Consider the following 25,803-nt stretch of genomic DNA (forward strand, 5'->3'; position numbering starts at 1 on the left):
TAGTATGACAATAAAATTAATTGAATCCTTCATTAAATATATAATTTTCTTCTGCATACAAAAGGTTTTCCAAATGTTACAAAAATGTAAAAATAAATAAATAAATAAAAAAAACGCATTAATCCGTCCCATTTTCTTTAAACTAGTTTTTATCCATTCTAGCACTTGCTCTAAAATATAAAATATAATAATAATAATAATAATAATAATAATAATAATAATAATACATACATACATACATTGATTCTGTGTGTTTCATATCACATCCTACACAACTTTATTTATTACAATAATTCTGACTAAATTGCGGAACAAAAAAAAAAAAACACGGAATTAAAGGAAGACGGACTGAAGGTAAGAAATGACTTTGACCACTAGGAGGAGCCTGTGTACTATAACAAAATATATTTATTTTATTCAGACATTTTAATATACATTATATATTTTTATTTAGTTAGTTATTTCAAACAGACAATAAGAAGTCAAAATAGAAATAGTCATGGCATGCAATTTTACACAATTTGTTCGAAAAGGAGGTAGAAGATAAATAATTTAATGATTTCCTGCTCCTTATCAATTCTTAATATTGATGATGAGACCAAATATTCCGCTGTTACATCCAGAACATAAAACATATCTTAGTTGCACGCTGGTCTATTTGTTTAAAGTATAAACTACGTGGGCAAACTCCGCCCATTTTGAGCGTTTTTATAAACGTAACGTCTAAACCACATTAAAACACTTTACACATTTTTTGTTTGTTTGTTTGTTTTATACTCTCCTTGTGGCCGAGTCTGGACAAACATAAATAATAAACGCTGACGTCCCGCCTGAATCACGTGTGCTGCGTTTGAAACGAGGGATTTGCGAAAAAGTGCGCCGCCGCTTTGCGTGAAGGAGACTCTACTTCCTGCCATATTGTGAGTCAGTGATTCCGCGGCAGCTGGTGCAGAAGATCTCTATCTACAGCATGTTAGCCGGCCGCCGAGCCCCACTGGCGGCTGGTTCAAGCCACAGTTTTCAGTAAAAATCAGTGACAGGAAGGAGACACGAAAACACCTGGTTCAAACTATAAACAAGACCCGAGAGAGACGAAGAGAGAGAGAGAGAGAGAGAGAGAGAGAGAGCGAGAGCGCTGGTCTGCGCCTCCGGGTAATTATTAGTTTTATAAATTATCACATGACTTTGCATTTTGCCATTTTGGATGTGCATCAACCTGTTTGAATGTAGTATGTACTGAAATAACTCTGTAAAGACCATATAAATAATATGGTCTTTACAGAACATAAGTGCTGAGTGTATTTACAGTCAGTTTGTTTATAGAAAGCCATTTGTAGAAAATGTAAACAATTCACAGATGCATTCTGTTACATGAAGTCCAATTTATTTAGGGCTCAGGTTTGGATTCAAATCCAGTGACATCCCAGATCAGTGCAGTTATAATCACACAATTAGCTTTTCCACACGTCAAGATCATCTGGTTGAGAATGTGAGTCGTGTTTTGTGACTTGAGATCTGCTTTAAAATGAGTAATGATGAAGAATGAAACTGATTAATGTTCGCCAACATTAGAGAGATCAAAAAGTTGCGATATTGTCACAATCACAATATCAATCTTTTCCATTCCCATGATGATCTCACTAACGCTCCTTGACTGCAAGCATTTCGGTAATGATGGTTTTGCATGAGTTCATGCAAAACAGTATTCTGTGGCAAAACTTGTATCTTATAAGGATGAGGCAAAAAAAAGAAATCCATTCTTAAATTCACTGATTGATATTTCAAAGGTTATTGCCATATTTTTAACATTAGTTATGAAAAACTACACTTTCTAAATAATTTAAAACACTTCCTAACAGCTTTTCTCTCTTCTAATAAAGGTTAAAACATTAGAAGATAGTTGTTAAATGTTAATTTGTTCAATTAAACCTAAAGAGTGTTGTAGTTCAGTCAATTTAGGCAATTTATCTTGACTTGGGTATTAGAAAAACGACATCTTCGGCGCATGAAACGTGTAATTACTTACAATTTATGATATGTAGCTTTCTATTTTACTGGAACAACACTATGATGTCTTGATCTGTGACCTCAGCCTCATATCCAATACCAGAGTGTGATCGGGTTATTAACAACTTCAGTTTCAGTCAATAAAAGTAAATACAAGTTAAATATATATTTAAGTAATCTAAATGTAAGGTTTATTTAGGGCTGTATTTACAGTTTAAAGCAGTCAGATCATTTTGAAACGTATAAAACTACTGCTGTAAAAGAATCCCGTTTAACTTTACCTAATGTCTTGCCGAGTAGCTTTAAGCGGAGGCTAGGTGTTGAGATTTTTACTGAGAAATTAAAGTAATCCCATGAAACGCCCCCGTCTCAGTAGGAGCTCACAGGCTGTGCCTTTTGTCCACTGGGTATCTGCAAAACAAATCAAGATGTGGGGAACGAAAGCCGTGTCAGTGCAATCAGAGGGAATTGGCTGTGCTACACGAAGCTGCAGGAACTAAAAAGATTTATTTTTAGCTGGAGGATGAAGACTGAAACAAAAGCTGGGCGCCGCGGCCAAACTAGTGACAAAGACAGCGAGAAGTTTTTTCTGTGCTGTGTTTTTGAATATTTCAGCTTTTGAAAATCTCAGCAAACTCTGGCCTTGTCCGATACTCTGGAGGCGTTAAAGGCTTCATACAATTAATCACGTTTTGACACATTTACTTAGTTGCTTTCCATGTGGAAAAGAGAGAAAAACAGCTTTGTGTTGGGTTTTTGTCTTGATTGTCTCAGTTTATTGTATTTTAAATTGATCTTTGTGTGTTATTCTCGCAGATCACTGTGTACTCTGAATTTTGTTATTCAGTCATTGTAATTGTCTTTGCCTCTAGGTGTCCTTAGTCATCAGGCCAGCTGTTTCCACTTTTCACCCCTCTCAGTATATTTATGTTTTTGTTCTTTAGTCTAATCTTAAATCATCACATCTTCTACTCACCCTACTCACCTTTTCTCCATTTTCTAATTTGCTTTAGTTTGATTATTAAAAAGAACAACACTCCTGAGTTTTTGCATTTGGCTCCCTTCATCTCTGATAAAACACATCCTCCTTTACTGATAGAACAACGTAATATTATAGTAAAACTGAACATGAAAGAACCCTTTTCAAAAAGGAAAAAAAAAGAAAGCTCAGTGAACAGCATTTAATTATTCTTCTGTCCCAAACAAGTATCGGGATCTTGAGTTGTTTTGGAGTTTGCTGGGTTTCTAGATCAGTCTTGTTTCTGAAGAGTCAAAGCGGTTGGTCATTAACATTAGCAAGGTTAACATAATTTCAGATTCTCATACGAACCCATGCTTAAATTATATAAATCAATATCCAATGATCTGGGCTCAAAACTCTTGGTGAAAACAAACGGTACTTTGGGAGTTACCTTAGTAATGCTCTCTGCTTTCACTAAATGTGATTAACGCTGTGAATGGTTGTCAAAAAGTAAAGTGAGGCTTATAGAAAAAAAATTGGAATATGGAAAATCCTATATGTAACTCATGTAAAACCCTTTTGACAATGTAAGAATGTTCTCGTTTGGAAAAATATCGCTATGTCCGTATTGTATGTCAGCATCAATCAACTGATCTGATTGGTTGAAGCTAACAACGCAACACAACACATAATCTATCCAATCAGCTGGAATGTAAAGGAGCTCATGTCGATGACCCCCTTTTTTTTTTTGTTGACCAGTTTCCATTATGTAAAATTCCACAGAAAAGGCATGTGTGCCTGAAAGTATTTAACATACGCCCAGTGCCGTGAATTTGAACCTGTCCAGAGGACAGAGATGACTTCATCATTACCTCACCCTGCTCTGTTAGAGGACTTATCAAAAACATGTGGCTCCTTTCTCCCTGTTCACTGCAATTTGATGAAGCCTTGGACTCTGCTTTCTTTGTTTGAGGACACAAGTTCACAAAACTGGTGGAGTTGTGTAATCTTGCCTTTCTCAATATTCTCGGCTCACTAGGCGTTTTTTCTCATGTGCCGTATAGCTTGTGTTAAATTGCCCTTACACCGATGCTCTGTATCTGAAACAGGACTCAATCTTATTTCGTCAAACCTTCTAGATCCGACGTCTTGGTTCCTTTGGAAGTCTAACAAATATCCTGACATAGTATCATTTTTATGGCGACAAAATCTGCATATATAAGACACCCAAGAAACGTTTTGTGCTCCAGAAGCTCACAGGTACAAAGATTACTTGTGAAGTTTTTTCTGGCAGAGACAATTTAATAACGGCAATCTCAGTCCTGCAGGGAAAGGATCAAAGTGCAATTTTTGTTACTTTCTATGTTGCTTACAATATTGAGTGGACTGGTGTGAGACTGTCACGGTAGGACGACCTTCAGTCAGAATAACACGGTTTCATTTAAGACAGAAAAGCAGTTATTAATCCTTCTGACGAGAGACGAGGTCTTTCTCAGTGGATGAAGGTGAGAGCAGGGAGCCTTAGACATGCTGATTTGGGGTGGCACAGTTTTCACCTACAACCCGATAAAAGCCAGCAGAAGGCAGAGAAAGGCAAAGGAGGATAACAAGGGCTTATTAAAGATGGTTTTGTCTTTGGTACCTGCAGAAGAAGACAACCATGTGGTAGATCAGCTAAGAGTGATGGACATTTTGTGACGAAGGGGGACAAAAATGTCTGTCATTGCAGTATTCAACAAATATATTTCAATGTTTTGGTTTCCGTATTTGTGAATTGCTGCTGCGTAACCGAACTGAATTGAAACTAAATACTTGCCAATGTCAAAAACCTTTAGATAGTTTGATAAAGGAATTACTTGAGCCGTCTCTCGTCTCGTCTGGAGAACGTTGGATCTCCATCGTGTGCATAAAGTTAAAATGTAAACATTTGGTTGTTTTCACGTTCAGCATGAATTCACACAAGCCTTTGTCTGGGTAACCATGTGTCAGCAGTCGATCTTCCCATGCAGCTTAGACGCTTTTGCGTAGATATTGGAGTGCAGTAGCCACGGTAACGGGGTCAACCTCCGAATATGCAAGAGGCGAAAGATTTTTGGCCAAAGGAGCTTTTTGGACAAACAGCGGTTCTTTTCATCTCCCAGCCCTTCTCCTGTTGTCCTCTTATTAAAACGTCTCTGTGACTCGAACGTTCTTGGGAACGTCGACTCGACCAGGCTGTATTTTCCTTAATCTTCTGGAGTGATTGATTGCATCTTATCCATAATTACAGTTATTATCAAGTTGGTATACTTTATTAACTAGAGCTATTATGAGCTGAAAGTCAGGAGTTTTTTATTGTCCTAATAGTCTGTTTTTTTTTCCAATAGTCTTTTTTTTTTTGTTAGTTTTTTTCTTTTTTCTAAAAGCTCTGATGGTTGGGATTACATAACCATCTAATAATTCTTTATAAGGTTAGATCCGTAACAGCTTGAGTCTTTAATCAGCTGAATTAGTATGAAAAATATCCGGGATGAGCAGAGAATGGCGCCGACTCGGTATGTGGCTTCGTCTGGGCTGCTTGCCAGTCGCGTTGGTTTGAGTCCATTCCTGTTACTGTCCCCCGAGGGCCTGCATTAATATGCATATAAGATGAAACTTCCAGGTCACTAAATCTGTTCATTTCCCCGTCATTTCACATATTTACTGACTGAGCTTAATTACTTGCATGTCAAGTCTACGAAACGGGAGACTCATTTGTCGAGAGCGTGTTCTTGAGGGTGTGTTCGTGTGAGCCAAATGTGTGTTTGTGTGTATTTCTGAACCTGTGAGGATATTTCGATAGATGTCTGCGTAGTGGGCGTTGATCCCCTCGCTGTGTGAGAATGAATGTAGGGCTTCTGTCTTTGAAGGTGATGAAAATGTCCGACTGAGTGCATGTAGACGCGTGATGTTTGAATGCTCTCGTCTCATTTTCTCCTTTCTGAAGTTCCTGGAGAAGCCAGCTGGTTGACCGTAACGACCTAAGAGTTTCAATATGCAACTTTTACAAAAATGTGTTTGTTCCAGATTTATTTTCCATGTAGTGACAGCAAGGTGTGAGACAGATAATCTGGGAAGAGATCTCTCTCCTCCATGTCATCCCTGAGCTACTATTGCCATCTGAAGAAATGCAAAAACAACCAGACAGAGCCAGGAGGAGGGTCTTAGTGCTGTCAATCAACCTCCTGTATGCTGCTTAATGCTCAAACTTACCGTTACAGGGAATCGTTTAACTGCCGTCATTGGTGGCCATGCTAATTAGCCTTAGCATTGGTAGCAGACTATGTTGTGGTGAACCAGCTGTAGCCTAGCAAAGGGCAAGTGGGAGGGGATGAGCATGAGATTGATTGACAGCGCTAAGACCCTCCTCCTGGCTCTAATTAGTTGTTGTTGACTGAGTGGTGTATTAGGGTGAAAACTCATGAAAAAAAGTAAATAAAAATTATACATTGTAGCTTTAAAGTATTCAAAGTAAGTAAAGTGAAAAACAATTTGTTGGTACATATTTATTTATTTTTTTTGCCCATAAAGTCAGCGACATCCACATCTTAAGATGCACGAAAAATGTTGGCATTAAACATTTTATATATTTAATGCCAACATGTAAAACTAAGCACAATAAAACCGGTTTAGTTCCTATTGCCATTAGTTTCCAAAATTAAATTTTTGTATTCTTTTTATTTTGTCTTAATGAGGATACTCTGTGTAGATCAGTGTGTTTTTAATTGTCTCTATGGTTTTTAATATCTTAAAGTATTGACCTCTTGGTCACTTTTAGTCAGTTGGAAGTTTTTCCTGTCTCACTTTAGTTTATATTTAGCGCATTTTCACTGTCTGAGTTGTTAGTTAAAGCAGTTTTGTTTACGGTTACATTTATTTATTTATTTTTTAAAAAGATTTTTGTGGCCTTTGGTCACTAGTAACTCAACAGGAAGAAGAGCAGATAGAAAATGGAGGCCATGTAGTAAATGACCTGGGTGTGGGAATCAAACCCAGGCCGTTTACTGCGTGTCCTTCCCTGCTCTCTGGGTCAAGGCCTCTCTCTGCTTATGGTGCACTTGCTCTCCCAGTGAGCCACCTGGTGCCCCACACAGAAAGTTTTTACCATCGGCTCTGAAAACATCACCATGAAATGCTTATAAAAGAGGAAGTGAGAATCTCTCTGTGCTTGTTTATGAACTCTTTTTCACCTCGTGTGTCCAGGAAACACTCTCCGCTGCCTCTGTGACCAAACGCCTCCATTTACCAAATCATCTGGCTGGCACACCCATGTATCTGTTCCGGCTTGTGCACACACACACACGTGTACACACACGCACACACGCACGCGCACATACACACACCAAGCTATTGTTAAATCACTCACTCTAACAAATCCCAGCTGGCATCGCTGAGCTCAGCTAGCTGCTAAATCCTGATGCCAGTATAGTTATCTACTTTTTAATGTCTTCTGTAACTACATTAGCTTGTTTATAAAAAATAAATAAATCATCATACTCGCCACCAAGATGAGGTGCTGGGTCAGCACTGCTGAGCCTTTGTGTTTTGGCTTTTATCTGTTGTGCTGAGTGACTCAGTCAAGGGTGTCATCAATTGAGTGAGCTGGATTTGCATTTGGGACCAGACAGGATGTGAATTTGAATGTCATCTTTTAAAACGTTGCTGACATTTAGGCTGCGATGAACGTTGTGATTTCATCCTGAATCATCATTGCGCTGTCGATGCTCTTCTGGTTTTCAGATGCCACTTTCCACTCATTTGTGTTGGTGTTTGTTATCCGGGGAAATATGTCTTTAAAACAGACATATCATGCAACATCCTTTTGTTGTAGCGTTTGATGTGTATTTGGAGTCTTTTGAAGTGCTGAGACGTTGAATTTGGCTCTCCCTGTGTTATGTAAATGTCTATGTATTACAGTTGGGTCATATTTTTCAGTCCTTTCAGTTCTTTTATTCCCTATTATGTTTTTTGAACCATTTTAGTATTTACTGCTAATTCAGGTTATGGACTTCCTGCTAACAATTTGTGCGAATCCACTGTTTTATTCTCCAATAATAAATAAAATGGATATATAATGGCAAAAAGTTCACTATTTTACCATAATAGTGAAGGGTTTGAAGTGTTTTAGATCACTTCAAACCCCAATCTTAGTATTTGTTTCTTCTTTTAAACCAATCTTGTGAAAAATGAATCATCAAGCAATATATTTTTTTGCCATTGACTTGACAAGATTTTGGTTGTATATCTTTCACATTAATCTTTCCACTTTAGACTGTTTTCTCGCCAGAAATGGCTCTACAAATCAGCCAAGGGAGATGAAGTATTATAGCAGTGCAGAAGAAGAAGAGCAGTTATGGGAGCTGGAATGTTGTGGGATTTGTGCTTATGTCCTCTTGAATAAAGTAGGTTAAAAATGGATTACATGGGTTCTGTGCCTTGGACAGTCGGCCACTGACCAAACACTGCCGGTGTGGGTTGTTTCACAGAAAATAACACGACTCTGGTGTTCTTAAGTGTGTTTTCTCAGCAGAGTTGAGATATCCTTATGAAAGGCTTTCAAAAAGCTATGTGCATTTTGCAAAATCCATCTTGTTCCAGCACAGATAAAGCTGTACTTGTGTAAAGGACAGAACATCTCTGGCATATTATGTTCAGATTCCTACTATCTGCTGGCATCTCCCTCCCTTTTGTAAACTATCTGAATGAACAGTTTGCATACTTCTGTAGAAAACATCTTCCTTTTTTGAATCTTCTTCTACCTGCTGACTTCATTTGTAAACGTGTGTACAGAAAGTTGCTGAGCCCATTCCTCTCAACAATGCAATTTCTCCCAAGTGTCCACACAGTGATTTTGCTGAATTTATCTGGAAACAAAGCCAGCCCTCTCGTCATGTCACCACTTCTAACATTTGACCTGTCGGCGTAACTGAGTCTTCATGGATGCCGATGGAGCTCCTGCACAGCATAGCATGAAATTATGTCATTCCAGATGATGCAGCGTCAGATTGGTAGAAAGGCATTTATTTACCTGAAAGCATCTTTTTTTTTTTTGCACAGCATTAAAATACAAGGCATAGACATAATAGTGTTGAAATCTCAACAGGTTAACTTCCACGTAATAAGAGGCCTGAAGTAGTAGTATGACCCTTTCCCACTAGCACCTCTAAAGCATGGCTCGACTCGGGTCACAATTTTTATTTATTTATTTTTTCATTACAACTAAGTTAGCAACTCTATTGGGTGGGTTTGTCGCACCAGAGTCCAAAACGTAGCGCAACGAAATCTGTGCACAAGACTAACACGATACAACGCGGCAGTGGAGGATATGGTTGGTACCAAATGACCACTGGCTGTGGAACGTCTTTAATACCGAGTGGCTGAAGAGATCCTTTATTTACAACGGCTTAAATAGACTTGTTCACAGTATGCAATGCCATCAACTGTTCTCTCATTTCCTGCTGCAATGTCTTGTTATATTTACACAAGCGGAATTGAAAACTGTGACCAAACGCCACCCTGGGACTTAAATCTTGTGTTTAAGTCCCAGTTTTGTGCTGAGATCAGTGTTCGTGCTGCACTAACAGTATATATGTTCCATCTGCCTTTACAGTCTTCTTGTACTTCTTTTTTCTCTGCTGGAGGCTTGTTTTTCATTAGTGACGCATGTTGCATTTGGTGCAGAATCCCCCTTCCTCCTAACCCTCGCACTGCAAAGCAATCTCTACATACGTCTGTGGTGTGTGTTTTCCTTAACGTGTGCATGTTAAGTACATTTACATCTTTATTTAATTGGACCACTAACATTTGATTGGGCCCAAGTGGTTTTGTTTTGTGGTTGTTTAAAATTTTACACGCTGTTTCCAATGAGCTGGTTCTTTTTCTGCAGTAGGTTGTTAAATTGTCGTTAGAAACCGAAGCAGCAGTGTTGCATATATTATTGTCTATATTTTACATAACAGATTTTTCTTTAAATTATCTAAAACATACATATTAAAATGTTAGTTACAGTATACTCAGGGCACATACAGCACCACCATCTGCCACAGGTCACCTCTCGCGCTCCTCTGCTCGACGCCACCATCGTTACTTTTTTATTGGAAGTGGGAACCTGGTGAGCCTGAGCAGAAATAAACAAGCAGAAGCACATTTCAGGCTGTCACACCCAGTGTTCCCAATGTGTTACAAGTTTCAGTTACTCAAGGAGCAACATTGCATTACATCCTGTGCATTCAAATCGCAACAATGTAGTTTTGTGAAAGACAGATCCACCCTATAACTGTTTGGCTTAAAACAAAAAAGTGAAGTTTGTCGGTTAGAGTATTGATTTCAGCTGGTCGTTCCTCTCAGTAGGTTTAGTTTGGGGTTATTTCTCATTGCAGCAATATTTCATCACTTTTCCAAAATCATGGACTATTGGCAAAAATTACATTATTTTAGTAAGGTGACTATTTCAAACGTCGATTAGGAGATAAAAGTTGTTCAAGAATGCTCTTCATCCCATCTGACAGAGCCATTTTGAAAATAGAAATAAGGAAACTACACAAAACTGGCAGAGCGAAGCACCAAATGACTTTCAGCTGTAATTGAAGCTAAAGATGGTTTTAAAACAACACTTTTTAAGTGTTTATTGGAAAAAACAAAACATCTTCTTCACAAGTATGCTCTTTTTTGGTTTTCTATCCTGTATAATAAAAAACTACATTGGAGCTTGTTGAAGAAGTTCAAGGTATGCATTAAACATAATTGCACCGATCTTCTAGGTAGATGTTAGACTTAAAGTCTAACATCTACCTAGAGTGATTTGTTAGGCATAATAGATTGTTCAGATACTGTTGTGACAGAGTTATATGTCCATCAACCTTTAAGTTGAAATCTTGTTTTTTTTTTTTATTTCATTGAGGCAAGGAGTCACCCAACAAATATACTGCTTACATGAAAAGGTCACTGTCCCGAGGGTTCTGACACACACACACACACACACACACACACACACACACACACACATACACATACACATACACACATTGTTTCCACTGAGGATGTGTCTGGTTGGAGCCATGCAGAGATACCCTATCAGATGTGCTTGATGATGTGTCACATGTCTTGGACTGTTGTCGCTGGATGGGAAGTATGTGAAGGCAGAATTTCCTTTACCTCAGCAGAGGAAATCACGGGATGCGACCCAACTTTTGTTTTCTGTCTTCTCTGATGGTCACGGATACATTTTGGGTTGGAGGTTAGAGGGGGGAAAAAATGAAAAAGCACAAACATGAGACTGTTAAACATCCTGCTTACTGTGTTTCTGCATGGACTCCTGTGTTGGTATAGTATTTCCCTAATGGTTGTTTTCAGCTTTAAGTGATTTCATCCATCTTGGGATCAGGAAGGCTTTGCTACCGTAGCCTAGAGTTGATGTTTTGAGTTCTGGCCAAATTCTGATGCTATACCCTGGAAAATCTGCTTCATGGCCTTGGGACTTAACAGAGAGTGGAAAGTAGAAGAAACAGGCTTGTTGTTGAAGCGTGGGGTTAAAGTTTTTAACATATGAAAGATTTCCATAATGGACTGATCTGTAGTTTTGCAGTCCTCTTGAACCGTTTCTTCAGCAAGGCTGTTTGGTGCATTGAGGGGTTTAGCAACACATCTGGCTAAAAACGCAGTACAATAAGTAACACCTGGCTTATGAAAAGTGTATTTTAGTTTTAGTTTCACAAATACAGTAAGGCTTTAAAAATTACAAAACCATCAGTAAGAGCAGAATAAAATAGTTGAATGAACACGACTTTTCTATACCCTGTTCAGCTTATCTGTTAACTTCTGAAAGTATAAATACTGTTTTTGAGCTGCAAACAAAATACACAAATATGTTTTTCTTTTTTTCTCCTTCTACATTTGTAATCGTATTTCCAGGAGGAGCGGTTAGCATCACTGTTGCCTTGCAGCAACAAGGTCCAGGGTTTGAGTTTGCATGTTCTCCCTGTTCATGCGTGGATTTTCTCCAGGTACTCTGGCTTCCTCTCACAGTCCAAAAACAACAAACCGAACAACATGCATTGTTGTTAAGTTAGTTGGTCTCTCTAAATCGTCCTCAGGTGTGAGTACATGCACAGCTTATGTCCTGCGATGGACAAACGACAACGGACGGTTTCAGGGTGTGTCCGGCGTCACGGCCAATGGCTGCTAGGCGCTGTTTTTCTTTCAACCTTAAGTGGAAAGAAAAAAAAAAAAAGTATCTAAACCGCCTGAAGTCACAGCGACACCAGCCGAATGGTGCTTCATGAGACAGATTTCACTTGGATGAGAAACAACATGTTTTAATATCAGCCACGAGATTAAATTCATATTATTGTCTGACGGTAAAAAGACTCTTGGCTCCACCAAGTCTGAAACTTAGAAACCTTGAAGGTCTCAGTGTTTATGAACCCATTTGTTCATAATTTGGATAATTATATTGTTGGTCTAGGATGGAGAGGGTTTAGTCGCTCGGAGGTCTGCTTTCGAGTATTTATGCTTCTTCTTCTTCTTCTTCGGATTAGGCTTTAATCCGAACAGACTAGGGAGTGTTTGCTTCCTGATCGTTCACTCTCAGACAAAGGATTCATTAATTATATTTGAACTATTTCAGCATTTTTGTGCCTTGATCAAAGCGTGTTTTACGTTGCAGAACTCAAAAGAACATCAAGTCTCAACGGCTGATTCGAGCAATAAGCTGATCGCGAATTTGCAATTCATTTCTGAGAATGTGCTGCTAAATGTTTCCATCTATAAAAAGTAATGTAGCATAACCACCTTTAAAAAAAGTAAGAGAACAAAAGTTGTGCTATAAATGAAGAGAAAATAAAGGAATTGTTTTTGAGTTTGTAATATTAGGCGACTTTAATCACATAAAGAACGCTGGCTGATTGTTGCCTTTATCACTTTTTGTGTTGCCAGTGTACATGTTGTGCCTCTTTAATAGATTCGGCTAATAGATAATGATTGAAACTGTTCTTAATAAGAACAGTTTCAAATTGATTTAGATTTGCTGACGCAGTGAAACAAATGCTACAACGAGGCTGTGATGTTCTGCTGGCAGCTCTTTATCCAACGCAGCTCCTTTGGGGTCAGATGAGTGGCCGCACAAACACTCACAGACCTGAGCTGCCGACTTTGTCAACCTTTTAATAAAACCGATTCACCTGTGATTGTTTATCTGGGGAAATCAGTCCCCGCAAAACAGCTGAACTGTGATTATTCAGATTTATTCATTTATTTTTTTAAATAAAATGCACTGTTCTGTTTCCTGCTGAATAAGCACAGCCTGCCAGTGAGTCTTATCTCCCAGCGGTTTTGCAGCTGGTTATTCAGAGGATCAGTGGTCGGCTCTGGTTCGTCGCAGCAGTAACCTGGGCTCCCTCTGCGTTGGAGTTTGGATGTGGGGTTTCTTTTCTAGATTCCTGCCACTTTCCAAAACATTAGACTGTTGAGTTAATTGGTTACTGAGTGTGTGGTCGTTTGTCCTGTGATGGACAGGCGACCTTTCCAGGGTGTCCTCCCTCTCGCCCAGAGAGAGAGAGAGGCACCAGTCTCCCAGACAGCAAGCGGGTATACACGACTGGATGTTCTGGAACCCAGAGTCTATAAAATAAAACTATGACATTTATTACATTTACTTTATTCGTAGCCTTTTAGCGGTCAAAATCTGCCTGGCAGTTTTACAGCCTGTTGTGTTAATTTCAAATTGCTCGCCTCTCTTCTGTAAAATATTGGGTTTTCATTTGTGTTTCTGTTTCGTTCATTTCCTTATTGCTTATTTACCTTTCTTCCGACTCGCCATATTCAGTTCAGTTTCTACATTCATCATTGTTCAACAGGTTTTGACGTGTTTAGCTTTACTAGTTTAGTGTTTCAGAATAATTTCATCCTTTTGTACTTAGTTACCTTGTTTATTACTTGTAATTTTGTATTTCTATTTGGATCTGGGTTTTTTTCCCCCCCTTTGCTTCTGAACCAGGGTTCTTCTGTTTCCCTGTAACTCTCCTGTGTGTCGTGGCCAGAGTTTTTATAAGCCTCCTTTTCATTTTTTAAATTTAGATGCCCTATTTACCCCACAACTGATCGCTGCATCTTTTACAAAACCTCAAACCAGACTCTTATTGCAAAACGCAGCAGAGCATTATCCAGAGAACGACAGCATCTTAAGAAAAAGATCAATGAAGAGTTGCGTGATAAAACATCTGTGGGATTTAATGGTACCAATTTATATTCATTTCTTGTAAACCTGATCCATATGGCGTGATGTCACTGAACCAATAATGAGTTAATAAAGTCGAAGTTCTCAGAACGTGTCTGGGTTTTACGTAACGAGGCTGCAGAGGGTCGTCCTGTGTTGCTGGACAGTCACGTCTGCCAGATCACCAAGGCCACGGCAGCGGTCAGCAGAAACACTCGTTATATAACTGTGCTGGTTTCTCTCGTCTCCCTGCGTCTCCCCTCCAGGACGACATGATCTGTCTGACAACTCCAGGGCTTTGCTAATGCAGTCGTGTTCAACAAATTAGAGTTTTATTGAAAAAAAGTTCATATTAGTGACTCGGTTCATTAACTGAAACGCATATAGATTAATTACACACAGAAGGTTTTCAAGTCTTCATTTCTGTTAACACCTCATGGAAACACGACATTTACAATTAGGGTTTTATATCAGATCATTGAAAATACATATCTTAATATAGAAATGTGAGCTTAGTAAAAAGTATGTTTGATATTAAGGTTATTTTCAATCAGATGCTCTTCAACCCCTTCAGCACTAAATGGACATTTAGTACAAATATACTTTTTTCTTTTCTTTTTTTTTAACTCTGGGTATCATTCAGCAACTTTTCAAATTCACATTATTTCACACAGAACTTAAACTACTTTTCTAATCTAGGAGATGAAAGTTATATGACAAAAACATCTCATCGTTTTAGTTGGAAAATCGCCAAATAATGACTCCGTTCACCAGCTGTCAATGTAAAAACATTGCTCTTGGAGAAAACTTCCAGGGTATTTAGTTGAAAAAAAACTAACAAACAAAAATAATAACTTTATGTGCTCCAACATAGCCTTGTAAAATATGTCCAATGCAAGAGAGGATAAGTTTTTACCACTAAAAATACTTTTTATTACAGTCATACAACCTCTTTTGTATGACTAATTTTTGCAGTCCAACTTTCAATTATCTAAATAAGCATAAATCTGCAGTTATGGCCACAATTATTCATTGGATGAGGTCATTTTACAAAAAAAAAGGCAGATAAATTATCCATACTTGATCTGCATTATACCAGTCAATCCCTTTTTGTAATTGCTGACGAGGTTTGAGTGAATTTTAATGAGTTGCTAATTGAAGAGCTTCAAGACCTTGAGGGTGGAAGACCTCATTGCCATCACCCTAATCTTTAGGTCCACCTACAGAGTCGATAGGATCTGTGGATGAGTCAGATTAAAGTCTGAATTATAGCTGGGCCAGTCCAAAATTACTACATGTTGGTAAAACAAATAAACAACAACAACAAAAAAAAAAACATATAGTAATAATAATAACCTGACCAACGTATACATCAGCTCAAAAATCTTCGGCCTAACTGCATTTCTATGACCATCAACTTGAAATGTGTTTGTTGGCCTCCTATTTTCAACCCACTGGAATTGCTCCAAATATTTTTGAAGTGTTGTTTGGGACCGGTCCCAAAACTCCCCACTGGCTGGTTATCATCATCATCATCATCATCGTCATCGTCTTCATGGAAGTCAGGTTCAGTGACCTCAACAAAAACACAGCTCACATGTCATCAGTCAGCTCTTGTTCTCCCATGGCGAGCCATGCTGTTTGGTGTTGACACAGTTGGTGTTTTTGTGGATGACACAGATGATCACTGAGGGAAAACCGACTCCTCTGGGCTTCCTGCAGTGTGATGGTACAGGTGGTGCAGAGCGTAAAGTGGAGTGGAACGGAAAATGATCGGCCTCTGTTGGACCTCAGTGGAGAAATTCAGCAGCAAAGTGACGGGACAAGTCCAAGCATGTAGACATTACACAAAAATAACATTTCCAAAAGGGAATAATAACAGACTGTACTTTACAACATGACAAAATACGTTTCAGTTATCAAATATAACATAGTCTGATTTTTATTTTTTTTTTAAAGTACAACAGGGTAGGATTATTTTTTAAAAATAATACAAAATGTCCAATATTTGTGCGTTTAAAAAAATATTTATAAAAATGGAGAAAAAACAAGGATGTGCAAAAAATGGCAGCGATGTTGTTGGATTGAGGAAAAACTTCAAGCTTTGATCTAAACACTTATTGAGTTTGTGGGTAAGCAGCAGTGACGTTTATAAAGTCGAACTGCTGCAGGGAGGAAGATCTGGGGTGGGCAATCCTGGTCCTCGAGGGCCGGTGTCCTGCAACTCTTCGATGTCTCCTTGGCCCAACACACCTGGATCCAATAGCTGAATCACCTCCTCAGTGCAGTCAAGTTCTCCAGAGTCCTGCTAATGACTTCATTATTTGACTCAGGTGTGTTGAAGTAGAGATACATCTAAAAGTTGCAGGAGACCGGCCCTCGAGGCCTGGAGTTGCCCACCCCTACGTTGATGCTTTTTTGTGCCCAGCTGATCACCAAAGGAGCTCTGCTGTTCAATTAATCCACTTTTATCAAAATTCTTAAAAAAACAAAAAACAAAAACTGGTTAAGGCATCAAAGGAAACTGGAGAATTTAATGGTGCAAAATAGTATTGTTAATTTTTTTTCTAGATCTGTCAAGAATACGATCATTGAACCTCGTAACTGAGGTGAAGCTCTTCTCAATCTAAACTTCTGTTTACATTGCTTGAACTTCAAGTCTTCTCACACTATATCAGCCGAATTTAATGTATTTCATTGGTAGTTTCTGTGATAAACCAAACACCAAAGTGGCAAATAACTGTGCGGTGAAAAGATCTTGTGGATAAAATTCTAAAAGTGTGAGATTCATTTGACTTCAGCTTCTGATAATTGAAATCAAGTGCGGCCAATTGCCTACAGAGGCCCCCTTTATTTGAAAACTGAGTTCACCTGTGCGTAATTGAATCTCAGGGCTGCTTAGGGGAGGCCTCAGATGTAGTAGAGAACATTACTTAACAAACAGCATCACGAAAGCAAAATAATAAAATAAGAAAACACAGCAGACAGACCAGGGAGAAGGTTGTGGAGAAAGTAAAACCAGGGTTGGGTTATAAAACAATACCCCAAACTTTGAGATATTTGACAATATTCTTCAGTCCAGAATCTGTGGGCAGACTTGTGGTGATCCAGTCATCCAGTGACTGAGCTTGAGCTGTTTTGCAAGGAATAGGTAAAAATTTAGTTTATAGATTTGTAAGGAGGCCAGAGATGTTGCCCAACAGACTCACAAGGTATTTCTAAAAAAGCATGGGCTCATTGGGGATGAATACAATGTTTCTTTTCTAATCAGAATATTAAAGCCATGTATTATTCTCCTTACACTTCCCAATCCTGTACGGCTTTGTGTGTGTGTGTGTGTGTGTGTGTGTTTTTTCCCTATAGCACAAAATCCATGTAACATACATCAAAGTTTGACTGCAGTGTGATAAAATGCGGAAATGTTCATGAGGTGTGGATACTTTTACACAGATCTGAGTGAAGTCCAGATCATCTCATACAACTTGTTGGTTGTACCTCTGGTCTTTACTTACACTTTGTTGAATTACAAAGTATGCTGAGATTTCAAGACCACAGAAATCTCTTTACAGCACATAAAGATGTTTTTCCTTCCATGAAAGCAAGAGATTTCCTCATTTGTGTTTTTGTTCCTCTCCATTTCAGGACTCAGAAAACTCGCGGCGTTGAAAGGCGTTCAAAGTAAATGCTTATTTCTGCCTCGAGCTGTGTCAGATTTCTTAACCTTTAGATGCCTACTGTGGTTTTTCTGGTTGCAAAAGTCCTTGAAGACTGAAACACATGATGTTTTTTTTTTCTTCTTTTTTGTAGCTTACAAGACGTGATTAAGTTGAGAGAGCAATCCTTTCTAAGAGGTAAGAATTTCATGCGTCTCATTCCAGCTACTGAACTTTCACACCTGTGGATTAGAGGGACAGCACTGCTCTGTTTAGAGTATTTCTTCACACATAGCAAGGAGGTTTGAAATAAAGTAAAAAAGGGAAATGTTTAAGTGAAGTGCTCCATGAGGCCTTTCTTCCCTCAGCTTCCCATCTTTCCTCCTCTGTGGTTTCTGTCAAGGACACAGCAGCCACCAGGAGGGAAGTTTTGGGCTCGTTTTGGAAAGCCTTGAACAAATGACCACGCTTTGGTTTGCTACGGAGCCCTCCAGGGGACATGGGGAATTTTTTTTCTTTTGCGTTCCCTCACAAAACTTTTGCGTTCCCTCGCAATAATGTACTGATGAGTTCAAGCGGCATAATTGAATACTGTAAGCCTTTCTTACGGTGGCCGCCGTACTTTCTGCTTTAATACAAGCTTATATAAGGTTTTTCCATGAATGTTAATATCTCGTTGTGAAATATCAGACATTTTATATATTTTTCTTCAGTATAGAAAGCACAACAAACCTATGATAAAAACAGAAACTTTCTGTAAGTAGGAAAGAAATAAAAGCACATCCAAACTATTCGGACTATTTCTGAGTTATTATCGCGGGGTAATCAGTCATCTGAGTTTTAATTGTGTCTCTATTGTGTTCGTAGTCTGAATGGTTTAAAGGGCTGCTTTCGGTGCCGTTCCATCTGAGCCTTAACAGACATAAACATGCATTAAATAAATTGATTTTCAATCAGTTTTTTGCACCAAAGAGTTAATAATAAACACTTTTTATTATTAAAATAAAATGTGCAAACTACACAGCAAACTAATGGTGGTAGAGGGCCACCATTAGTTTGCTCCTGTCATATCAATAATTACTTATTTCATTCATATGGCTCTTACAGAGCCTCAGAGAAAACATGTTTATTATTATTAAGTCTTTGGTGCAAAAAACTGATTGAAAATCTATTTATTTTCTGCATGCAAGGTTGAGATGGAACGGCACTGAAAGCAGCCCTTTAAACCATTCAGACTACGAACACAATAGAGACACAATTAAAACTCAGATGACTGATTACCCCGCGATAATAACTCAGAAATAGTCCATGGAAAAACCTTATAAGCTTGTATTAAAGCAGAAAGTACGGCGGCCACCGTAAAAAAGTATTCAGTTATGCCGCATGAACTGATCAGTAGATTATTGCGAGGGAACGCAAAAGAAAAAAAAAAATCCCCATGTCCCCTGGAGGGCTCCGTAGTTTGCGGTTAAAAGAATCCATGATAGACTTTATTTGACAAATATTTCATTTAGATGTGAAAGCAGTACAGTAATTATACTGTAGGCTGCTTAGTTTTTTATGCATTTTAATAAAACATTGTCATACGTCACCATGTATTGTCACACGAACGTGCGTAGTCTCTCATCAGTGTCCGTCCCTCTCTGTTCTCCTGAGAATATCCTCATACTGTCACCTTTTGCAGTTGCTCCTTCATCGTCCTGATCTGTTTCCCTGCTTTGGTTTTCCCCTTCTTGTTATTTTCAGCTCAGATATTAAAACACCACTGGCACACCTGTCAGCTGATAAAATCAACTTTGTTGCTACTTTTGATGGTTAAATTGAAGCTCCTGCTTTCTCTTTTATCATCTTCTGAGATTTTGCGTTTTCTTCAGGCGTCATCGTTTAGTTTGGTTGCACTTACACATGACTGCGTCTTTCATTTTCTTACCTGACCAAGTGTCCAAATTGTGCCTTTGCTTGGTTTATAATGGTATTAATGAATTTTATGTTGTGAATATAAGGAAGAAAAACATACTACAGACATTATCTAGCTAATCAAACAGCAAGAATGTTCAACTTCACCAGATTTAAAAGAATGTAAATCCTATGTTTAACTTCCAAGATACGAGCTGGTCATTTCTAAACGTAGACTTTTTAGTGCAAGTGTGAAGCAGGTAAGTAGAATCTTTTATTATTATTATTAATATTATTATTATTAATATTTTATTTCCCCTGAGGTTCCCATCAGTCGGCTACCTCTCCTCAACTGGGTTTGGTTTCCTTCTTGCAAACTTCCTTCTTGCTCCTGCCAACGATGTGGAAGGGTTAGCTGAAGCGCTATGCTAGTATTAGCGTCATTTCTCTCTGTTTCGACATGACTTGCGGATTATTCGACTGGCAGCATTTTGAAACGCTGTTCCAGCTAAATGCGTGTGGAAGAAAGGCATCACTGCTTTATAAAGTTAGCGCTTAGCTGTCATAACTTTTTAATGACTGCTCTCTGTGCTCTGTGCTTCCAACGTAGCAAGTTTCTGTCTGAATGAGACCTGGAACAAATGCAGACGCAAAGAGACGTGCGTCGCCTTTCACTGTGCTTTTAGCTGTGTTGCTGTAATTATTTTACAAGCCTCTTTCATGAATAAACCCAGTGGGTTTTATTCATGTGGTATCATAGCAAGCTGGCTAATGCTACACTAAGCAAGGATAAAACTTGCCTCAATTGTAGAAGTGAGGATGGGTGTTAAGACATCTTGTATTGACATTTGCTACTGTTGTAATGAATTAGCTCTTCAGTCCTTTTACTCTGACCTTGCCCCATGCTTCCCATTGAAGCTGACGTCTTTGTGATTTTGGACGTGATCCCCATATTAAATGACAACCACAGCTAAGCTTTATGGCTAAGCTCCTAATGCTCCAATTTATAAATTACTCCACAATAGAAAGGAGATTAGCAGCTGTCGATGTAATCCCATAATGAGTTTCATTGTGATTTCTATGTTCAGTTTATCCTGGGCTGATGGCTAAAATTGAGATGCAATGAATAACTTAATCAGCTTTGATTGCGACATGTTCCCGGTTGGACTTTTTTAACGTCGCCAAGTCTTTGTTTTTGTTTTCTCGTTGTTCCTAAAATAGCATAATAAAACTGAACTTCATTCTTAACCACACCAGTTAATTGTGCTTAATTCCTGTCTGTTTTTATTTAACTGGCTCTGCAGTGATTCGTGAGACGAACTCCCAGTTTCTTCAGAATATTCTCTTTTTCTCCTTCACTGGGTCATTCTTGTAAACTGGTCTGATGTGACTCACATTTGTGAGAACATGAAAGTGAAAGAGAGGGAAGGACGTTGCATCCTTTAAAGAAGCTAATGGATGCAAAACTGTTAATATAAAGGTTGAGAAAAAGCCACTTACACAAAGGAAGAAAACTGAGACGGGCAATAACTTTACTCGTAAACCGTTTATACAAATGAGTCTCAGACTTTCCGTCTGTCTTTTTCTGTCTGCTGGCTTTATTTTTTCCTCCCCGTTTTTTTTTATTTTCACTGCTTCTTCTCTCAAGTCTCTCTTAGCCGTTCCTCCACATTTAATTTCTCCTAATTTCTGCAGTTGTTCTCGACTCAGCGGTGGTGCAGACATGCTGATATTGTGTGTGTTAATACTGGTCTGCTTTGGGTTTGTTGCCATCCTAAACTCCAGATAGTGAGTAGCATGGAATCTAAATAATTAGATAATATTTTAGGCATTTAATGTAAAAATGAAATCAAGTAATCTGCTAAAATGAACTTATGTTTCGATCCCATGAAACACGCCCCAAAGCAATACAATTGATTCTGTAGTACAATTGACTCATCTGTAGTGAATAAATATTTCAAATCTGTGAATATTTGCTGTGAAATGTTTAAATATCATATTTTATATACAATTATTTTTTACAGTTTACTTCCAGTAACCACCGGGACACAGAAAGAGAGACTGCATTGACTGCTGCATCCTCCTGTGACAGAGAAAGGATGCAAAAAAAACTAAAACTCACAAAAAAAACGAAAAAAAAAACTATTAAACTGTAAAGAATAAAACAGGAAGCATCGGACAACAACTGAGAAACTGGTCACATGATGAAGACTAGTGTACTGATTGCGGATGAAGCAGCTCTGAGCTACGAAAACTTCTAACGTTATAAATGTACCAAAAAAAAACATCTACAAAATAACAAAACTACTTAAAAGTCAGGAAAACATTTTTTTTTAATCTAAATCAAACAGAAGAACTTCAACATCGTCATAACCAGATCTGTCTACAATACACCGGATAGGTAGATCTCAATCATATTTCCTGAGAAAAGGTTAATTACAGCAAATTTATCTGGCAGGGATAAACTGACGAAATTGAACTTGCTTATTCTTCTTCCTCTCCTTGACTGACTTCCACTGATCCCCTTCAGCTGATTATTTATCACTTGAGTGTCCTTCCCAAGAACTGACACACTCCTGATTCTCAGATACAAACGGCTTTAATTACACTCCAAGTGGAGTTTTCCTGATAAATAACAGCTGTCTCCTTTGTGCCTGGCTGACGAAAAACAGATTTTGTTGGTTTGTGGGCGCTTGTGTTGGTGCTAATTGTTAATGTGCTGGTTTTGGTTGGAGCCTTAAGGCCACATTTTTTATGATTTGTCATATCCTAACTGCTGTTGTGTTAGGATGGGGAAAAAAAACACCAGCGTCGGCTCTGATCTTACCGACGCGACTCTGGATCTTCTGGTTTGTGGATACGTTGAGTGTTTGCTCACTGATTGGTGTGGCTGAGGAACGTTAAGAAGCGAATATTGAATTTCAGTGCCTTCATGATGTCATTCAAAGTAGGAATCTAAAAAGGCTGCAGTCACCGATTGGAGCACAAGCGAGCATAGCGCAGCGCATTTCACCGTTCTTGTAGGAGTGCGAACGCGAAGACGCACCTTTCAACTCACTCATGGAAATTTCACTTTCAGCTCTCTTGGCCTGTGGAGCTTTTGCCGAGCAGAGAGGCAACAAATGACAGCTTTGTATTTTAGGAGGCTGGGAAAGTGGGGCAACACTGACACACACATGGATACACACACACACACACACACACACACACGCACACACACAATCTGGCAGAGTCAAAGCCAGTGCCCAGTGCTGTTTTGCTCAATAGGCTGATTCATTAAGGCCTCCTCATGACTCTGGAAGGGAAAATGGAGTTGTGATGAAGGGGAGGATGAGCAGTGAGGAGTGCTGCAGCTCAGCACTGTGAGGCTGACGTGACCTGGCAGTGGTCAGTGTGTGTTAAATAGGAAGCAGTCATGACCCGACACACCGTCTATACGAAAAGGCACTCACCTTATCAGAGTCCTTGTTTGCATGGACTAGTAATAGTTTTACTTGTGTAAATGTTACAAAGAAGTAGACATTTTCCATTGAGAGATCATTTTAACCCTTTCATGCATAGTGGTCACTACAGTGGACAGCTGTCTGCAAGCCATTTTCTTGTTTCTTGTGGATTTTTATGTTATAAATGCGCACAGACCACTGAAGTGGACACTAGTGCATCATACAACACACTGCCAACTACTGGCCATCAGCTGCAAGTACAAGAACGTTTTTTGTTAAATCCAGTATGGCCGACAGACCGACCCAGTCCCTCCTTCTACTGTAGGGGACCCTTACAGGTAAAAAAAAATATTGTGACATCAAGTAGCCCGTAAAGAACAATACTACTGATGTATTTTCCAAATAACAACTTTGTATTTGGAGAAAATTGCAACTGATCACCCAGAAAAATTAAAATCTAGAAAAACATTTTTTTTATTATTTACAATTTTTTTCCCACTCTTTTTTTTTATACCTTAAGAAAATCTAAAACACTTTGGAAAATGAAATCCTGACCTAAAGGATCACATTTTATGCATGAAAGGGTTAAAAATTGAAATATTTCCATTAGCATTATAGGAATTGTGTGAATCGGTTAGTAATTGGGGACTATTTGAGCAAACCTTGCCACACACACAGATATAAGCCATTTGTTTTGTAACAAATGTTCAACATTTCTGTTGAAGGTATTCATTTTTAAATTAGTTTTTTTCCCCTTTAATCCCCAAGGAAATTTTCTCTCCATTTAAACTTTCCCTCAATAACCTCAGATACCCAGAATAAGGAAATGTCAACAGTCCATAACAAATATTTCAGAGATTTTTTAAATTATTATTATGTTTTTTTGTGTGTGTTTCTTTTGTGGGGACAGTGAGCTCTTTCCTCTTATGAGAATTTTTATTTCGTGGTTTCTGAGCGACTTCTGAAATAGTCTTCAACAGGCTAACTCTGCATGCTTCTCTGACTCCTATTTCCAGTGTGTGTTATAGTCTCCGACTCTCCGGAAGAAAACCAGAATGGTATGCACGCCCGCAACATGCTGGCTGGTAATCTGAAACCTCAAATATGTTTTGAACTTACACTGTGGCTTAGCTGTCGTGTCTTCATAAATAATGTATAGTTCTTTCTTTTGCATTTCCTTTGTTGATAGCAACAATAGCCATCCTGGTTTTATTTACCAATTGCCTCGACATTTAGGGGGATACTTAAGAGTATTTCACGATCGAGCCATGCAAGGACTTGACAACATCCAAGTCCTTGTCTGCTCAGCCTCAATAGAATCTGAGCATGTATACATTTATTTCACCATCTTTATATTTAATTCACTTAAACTCTGTAAGATTGGCAGCAGAAAGTTGTTCTCGTGAGGATTGTTCTAAACAGAAACGCTGGACGCTGAAGCGCGTTCGTCTGGGTTTCTCTTTGACTGAATCAAAGAGAAACCTTTATGACTTAATGTCTCCCTCCGGATCGCGCTGAGATGAATCTGAATGTCGATCACTTTTACAGCCTGCATTTAATTACTGTTAGCCTTTTTGTTTAACGTGATGTCGGCAACATGAAGTTTATTTGGTCTTTTCTCTTTGGTTTTCATTCAGACGAAAAGAAACCCATTAAATTATAGCTAAAGTAAAAGACCTAGATCTGAGGATTTTGCTGTGGAGCCTAATTTTATGTCATAATAATAAACACCTCCCAGCCTTGTTCCAGATTTGAACTCATTAGGGGACGCTGTTATGTTTTTGCTGTCACAATGCATCGGAGTGAACACGAACAGATGAAGCAGACCTCCCTGCATCCCACCACACTTGGTCCGAAACGTCCCGCCTCACCACCCGAGACTTGGATCAGGCTAAAAAAAAAAAAAATGTTCTGTATAATTATCAAAGCCAGATGCTTGGGGCCATTTGTCATGTTAAATTATTACAACAGTCCACATTTGCTCATGAATATTGCATTGGGGACAGAATTGTTGACACCTTAGAGGGGAAAAAAACCTCATGAGTTCATGAGGTGGCTCCATGAATAATATACAATATAAAAAACATTACATTTCAAGCTTTTATCTAAAACTATTACTAAGTTGATTTTGTTTTTAACCAGATTTGTATATTTTGTAGCTTGTAAAAACAGGCACAACTCAAACACTGGAGAATAATTCACCTTTTTATTGTGAAACTTTCCCATTATTTTCTATTCCAAAGTTCTAGCAAAGTCTACAGGTCAAATTCGGGTTTATGATGTCAGGATTTATATGATGAGGCAGGTGTTGTAGAGGGATCTTCACAGGATCTTTGCTCTTTAGGGAACTGCGCTCTGCTGGACTGAGATCTCTGGCGTTTCTTCAGGTATTTATGTGTCGGACCAAATTTTCCAGCGTGGGCTCACTGTCCGAATTTTCCCAAAGCCTCAGAAAGTTTCCAGAGAATACTCTCTGTACTGTTGACCTTGTATAGCTTGTGGCATTGATTCATAGACTTCCATGTAATCAGTTACAGCAGTTCACAGGTTGGTTTGTCTGGTTTTTCGGTCTGGGGCGACTGTTCTGTCAACCAGCAGCTGTTATTCGTATGT

The 25,803-nt window shown here is 38.6% G+C and overlaps 1 protein-coding gene across 2 annotated transcripts in view; it reads left to right on the forward strand.

The window, feature by feature from the left end:
• The first annotated feature begins 938 nt into the window (after positions 1-938).
• The window catches only part of add3a (adducin 3 (gamma) a), a 108,259-nt gene continuing 83,394 nt past the window's right edge, over positions 939-25,803 (forward strand). Inside the window, exons 1-3 of one of the 2 annotated variants that reach the window (XM_007567608.2) lie at positions 939-1,152; positions 17,841-17,876; positions 18,006-18,049. The gene's annotated coding sequence lies outside the window, so the exon portion shown is untranslated. The remainder of the gene's footprint in view (positions 1,153-17,840; positions 17,877-18,005; positions 18,050-25,803) is intronic. The other variant, XM_007567610.2, reaches the window with a different exon arrangement.

This window comes from Poecilia formosa, unplaced genomic scaffold, assembly GCF_000485575.1.
Source record: "Poecilia formosa unplaced genomic scaffold, Poecilia_formosa-5.1.2 Scaffold211, whole genome shotgun sequence".
Classification (NCBI taxonomy): domain Eukaryota; kingdom Metazoa; phylum Chordata; class Actinopteri; order Cyprinodontiformes; family Poeciliidae; genus Poecilia; species Poecilia formosa.